Source organism: Carettochelys insculpta, chromosome 25 (assembly GCF_033958435.1).
Source record: "Carettochelys insculpta isolate YL-2023 chromosome 25, ASM3395843v1, whole genome shotgun sequence".
Taxonomy (NCBI): Eukaryota; Metazoa; Chordata; order Testudines; family Carettochelyidae; genus Carettochelys; species Carettochelys insculpta.
In genome coordinates this window covers 16,679,002-16,685,001 of record NC_134161.1, presented here as the reverse complement: position 1 = coordinate 16,685,001, position 6,000 = coordinate 16,679,002, and positions in this window count along the sequence as shown.

Here is a 6,000-nt window from a genome sequence, read left to right as displayed (position 1 = left end):
CTGCATGACAAGACAAAGGAGACGCACGTGACAGATCTGTCCTTGTCATTGCCGCCAGACACATTCCCACCAAATACCAACCCAAGGCCAAGTCTGCATTTTAGACAGCCCATGGGGGGAGTGGGCTTGCACGCTAATCAGCTGCAAATACATGCTGCCGTCTGAGTCCTGGATGTGAAAATGAGACACTGGTGGTACAGGAACAACTTGTACAGAGGGGTGGTGAGGATCACGAACTGGAAACCCCTTCAAGCCAAGGGGTGGCAGCTTCCTAGTTCCAGCACCTCCTGCGCCATGTGTATCTGCTGTAAAACAAAGGGCTATTACACAGCCAGCAAGGCAGGGGACAATTTCTTCGTGAGATGTGACTGGATTCCCAATGGATCAGAACGGGGCCCTGACTCTAGGACCAGGGTGGCCAGCCAGTTCTGAAGCAGCAGCCATTGCTATTGTGAACTAGCCACGTTTTCCTGAAAATACACTTATTCAAGCCAATTAGCTGCACTCAATCAGCCAAATAGCCCCATCTGGCCAGCGGCTAGTGTGTTGGACACCACAGCTAGGGTGATGTCATTTGCAGTCTGCTGTGTGATAGACTCAGAGCGAGAAGCTGAATTACCTGCTGCAGCTCTACAGGGGCTAATAAGGCAGGATGTTCTCCTGAGGGACTGAAAACAGGAGGGTTGTGCCTGGGAGGTCTCCCGGTGAAGGAGGAATGGTTTCGTGCCTCTCTGGGTAAGTCTATTGTCTGTGTAACGCAGACAGATCCCAGGTGTCTGCGTGTGGGATCAACCTGGGACCTGCGGAGCTTAGAGCATGAGCCTCTACTCTATGAGCTAAAAGTCCATTGGCTGTAGTGGACACTCAGTGTTCTTCCTGTAGTTGGTCTCAGTGCCACTAAGTGGGACAATGAACCACATCCAGAACGTGTGGGGTTTGTATTCACTGCTTGACTGAAATATACCATCCCGCCTGTTTGTTTGGAGGACCATGTGCTGATCCCTAGCAGTGTATTGCTCAAAGTTGAGAGCTTCTTAACAAAGCTTTGATCCCACTGCCCTTGCACAACCATCAATGGCAGAACAAGGAGCGATGGTCTTACGTTACAGTGGGGGGAGGTGTAAGTTGGATATTAGGAACAACTATTTCCCCAGGCGGGTGGGGAAGCACTGGAATGTGTTACCTAGAGAGGTGGTGGAATCTCCATCCCTAGAGGTTTTTTAAGTCCTGGCTTGACAAAGTCCTGGCTGTGATGGCTTAGTCGGGGTTGGTCGTGCTTTAGTCACAGGGCTGGACTTGATGGCCTCCTGGGGTCTCTTCCAGCCCTATGATTCTATGAACCTAAGCCAGGACGCAGGGCTACTCAGGAAGACCAGGACTTTAAAAATCCCAGTCCTAAGTGACCAGAGGAGCTAGAGAACAGGAGCAGCTCAACAGAGTTTTGTGAAGGTGTTTGTGGGTGGGGGAGGTAGGTACCGCTAACATTCTTTAAACTTAAGTCCAGAAACACCTTCTGGTGAAATCACAGCACCAATGAAGGAATAAACCACAGGTGGGAAAAGAGAATACATGCAGCAGTCCAGCAACAGTATGGGGATAATCCAGTTTATTACAGGTTGACTCTCTCTCATCTGGCATTCTCAGGACTTGACCAGTGCCAGCCAAGGGAATTTGCCAGACCACAGGAGGTCAATATTGTCTAGCACATTACCAAATGTCTCTTAGAAGACATTTAGGGGTAAATTACAGATAAAAGGCAGCACAGAACCCCAAGAGCCAGGGCTGGTGGCTGTAAACAAATTCTATAGGACAGCAGGACACTTGGCCACTATTGGAGGGTTGAGATGCTAGAGCATACGGCCACTGCAGAGAAACTAAATTATTTCTGTGGATCAGTCCTCAAGGCTGAGGATGTGAGCCATGCTTGTTGGCTCTCAGACCTGAGGAACAGTCCCAGGCTGGGATGTCATTAGAGAAGGTTTTGGAGGTGCTGAGTGATGCCTGGGGGAGGATGGCACACTCCGGGAGATGCTAAGGGCTGCCGGCGGAGGATGCAGCACGCTCTGGGTGGTGCTGAGTGATGGCTGGCGAGGATGTGGCATGCTCCAGGTGGTGCCGAGTGACTCCTGGGGAGGATGTGGCATACTCTGGATGGTGCTGGGTGATGCCTGGGGAGGAAGCAGTCTACTCCAGGCGGTGCTGAGGGCTGCCTCAGGAGGTGCGACGCACCCTGGGTGGTGCTGAGAGCTGCTTGGGGAGGATATGATGCCATCCAGATGGTGCTGAGGGCTGCCTGGAGCTAATGTGGCACCCTCCTAGTGGTGCTGAGTGATGCTTGGATAGGACGTGACGTGCTCCGGGTGGTGCTGAGATGCCTGTGAATGATGTGGCACCCTCAGGATGGTGCTGGGGACTCCCTGGGAGGAAGGGGCATGGCCCAGGAAGTGCTGAGGGCTGCCTGGAGGAGCATGGCACCCTATGGGTGGTGCTGAGAGTTTCCCAGAGGGGGCCTGGAATGATCCTGATGGTGCTGAGGCTGCCCACCGAGGCTAACCCTGTCTCTGCCCCTTTTGCCGGAGGCCCTGCCCCTTCCACAGGTGTGGTGCCAGCCTTGCCCAGGGCCCAGACGGGTTGCGGGCCTCATTACCTGTGTTGCAGGGTAGCTGGTCTCCGTGGATGGCCTGAGCCCAGAGAAGCTGAGTCCAAGCCAAGCACTTAAAGGGAACGCTGACCCACACGTGGGCCTGTGAAGGCCCTTGGAAGAGATGGGCCGAGACAGGCTGTTCCTAGGGACAGGAAAGCCACAACTGAGTGGAGTTAACATGTGTAGTGGGCCTTTGGAGCAAGGGTCCAGGCAAGCATAAGCTGACTGAAACACAACGGTTGCAGAAGGGCCAGAGAGCCCAGGGTCTGGTGGCTAAGGAAGACATTAAGAGTTTTTTTCTGTTTGTTTGCCAGCTTGTCATGGTTGAAGGAAAGAAACCTGTAGACACCCCAGTTCTGCTGGCCAGGGCCAGGGATTGCCCTGTAATGAGCCCCCTCATCAGGTCGTAGGGTTGTGTGTTACTGCAGCTTCACTTTTACCAGCCATCGCAGACTGAGCTAGAAGTCAATGTCTCTGACCCAGTGGGGACAGCTGGCACCGCGACTCCTGAAATCAAGTCGGAGCAACTCCCCAGTGACAAACGTTAGCTTTTGTTGTCTGACTTTTTCTCGTGCTGCTGAAGCAATCATCTCTAACAATGGGAATGCTGCCATCTCTCCGCTGCCAGCCGCAGGGCAGCAGTGGGATGTTAGCTGACCTGAGGAGAAGCCAAGGGTAGCTAATGGCCCATTAGCAGGCATTATCAAATTAGGATTATAATCCATCTTCGCATAAGGAATCAAACACTTCAAAGTGTCTGCCGACTTAATTGCATTTTCAGAATTTGGCAGGAAATTAACATGAGCGATATTGTCTTGGAATTAACTGATCTCATTGCTGTGTTTCTGCTTTAGCTGCTATGGAGTCCTCCTTCAGTGGCCCGCCCACTCCTGGAGAAACCCAGACTGTCTGTCTGATTGTACGTGCATTGAAATCCTGCAGTAAAAGGGGCCTGATCTTGAGGTGCTGTGTGACCTTATGTCCTGCTGCGCTCACAGGGACCATGCAGCCTGAGCAGGGCTAGTTGTGGATGTTTCATTGCAAGGCAGCCATAATGTGAGAGCTGAGGATAAATAGCACTGTGCAGGATCAGGCTCTGCGAGGGAGAATGAGATCTCCTTGATGGATATAGTTAATGGCCTCATCACTGCAGGGTCTGAGCGCTGACTCTGTATGGAGCAAAGGAGACTGTTACAATCTCCCCCTGCTTTCCTGCGCTGTCAGGTAAACAGGCCAATTCATGTGCAGGGTTCCGTTCCTACGGGGTGCGTGGGACTGGATATGGGGCGGAGATGCTTAACCCCTGATGGCAGACTAAGTAAAACCTAGAAACCGTACCAGAAATGCTGCTCCTAAACCAACCACAGGCGTTGCTGTAGAGTGAGAAAACACACTGCCACTAGAGGGGGCTGGCATGCCCTCCTTCTGGTGTGCTCATCTTCTGTGACCAAGGGTCCCAATCTGGGGTCTGCGGACCCCTGGGGGCCTGTGGAAAAAAGAAGAGAAAACTCAAAATGATCACAGAAAAGAAGTTTTGCATAAATTGCAAAGTTACAATCAATTATTACCTTTAAATGAAATATGTTCCAAAAATGTTGTGCTGTGGTTTCCTTTTGGATATCAGGGCTAGAATTGGCTTTGATGGGGGTCTGTGAACAGCTTGGCGGGCGATCGGAGGTCTGTGAACCATTTGGGAGGTGATTGGGGGTCTGCAAACAGTTTGGGGGGCAATTGGGGGTCCATGAATAGTTTGGGGGGATGTTTTGGGGTCTGTGCTAGTGCAAAGGCTGGAGCCATTGTTCTAAGGGACTTATTTTGATGGCTTGTGGGGGGAGAAAGAAGCAAAACTCTTTCTCACGCTCTCAGTGTGACTGAGAGGTCGTGTACCCAAAAGGAGGAACCCATGTTTATTTCCAGCTTGTGATGTATGACAGCTCAGCTCCTTGAAATAAAAATGTAGGCAGCTGGTAGGAGTTGTAGGCGAGCGTTTTGTAACATTGCCCTCAGTAACGCTGTCAGCCACACATTTTCTTTCTGCTTTTCAACACATGCTAACGATACTTCTTTTTTTTTTTTCCAGCTCAGTCTAACTGGTCATGCAATTTTCCTGCTGCTGCTACCAGGAGCAAGATAAATGTTGCAAAGTCACTCCACAGAACCTGTATTTTGATGTAGACACTACCTCTGCAGCTCAGAGGGCTTCCTCCATTTGCATACGTAACCCCTCAACCTGAGAAATGAGAGCTGGGCCAAGATTTAATTCCTCCATTGACCGAGCACCTCCTAGTTAGGTGTGAGGCCAGGAAGGCCCCATGCATGGTCACCTCCTGGAGCTGTGCTGGATACATTTGGTGCCGTATCATTCGGGAAGGATGTGGAAGACCAGCCCTAGAAGACACTTTGTGGTCCTAATGTGTGTCTTAACCACAAGGCCATTTCCTCATCCTCCACAATCCCCCTGTCAAGGTCTACAACTCTCTGCTAGGCAAAAGTGCCTCTGTTTGTCCTGGCACTGCATGGAGGCAGGCATGTAGCCATTCACTCCACAATACACAGCTATGAACCCTGCCTTGGCTTACCCTTTCCAAGAGGCAGGGTGGGTCAGAATTGGTGCTGTTGTATGAGGGACCTTGGTTCTACTTGGAATGACTTCTGGAACCATCTTATAGAATCATAGAACCTCAGGGCTGGAAGGGTCCTCAGGAAGTCATCAAGTCTGGCCCCCTGCTCAAAGCAGGACCAACCCTAAATAAATCCTCCCAGCCAGGGCTTTGTCAATTTGGGACTTCAAAACCTCTAGGGATGGAGATTCCACCACCTCTTTAGGTGACACATTCCAGCGCTTCACCACCCGCCTATGGAAACAGTTTTTCCTAACGTCCAACCTACACCTCCTCCTCTGTAACTTGAGGCCATTGCTCCTCATTCTGTCATCTGTCACCTCTGAAAACAGCCTCTGTCCAACCTCTTTGTAACCCCTCTTCAGAAAGCTGAAGGCTGCTATCAAATCCCGCCCTCACTCTTCTCTTCTCTTCTGTAGACTAAATAAGCCCAAATACCTCAACCTCACAGGTCATGTGCTCCAGCCCCTTAACCATTTTTGTTGTCCTTCACTGGACTCTCTGTAATGCAGCCACATCCTTCTGTAGTGGGGGCCCTAGAATTGAACACAGTAGTCCAGATGTGGCCTCAGCAGTGTCGAAAAAAGGGAAATAATCATTTCCCTAGCTCTGCTGGCAATGCTCCTCTTAATAGCGCCTATTTCATAATAGCAATTTCAAAATAGGTGCTATTCCTCTTACATTGAGGGTTTCCAGTTTTGAAATAATGCACCCACCATTTCAATTTTATTTCAA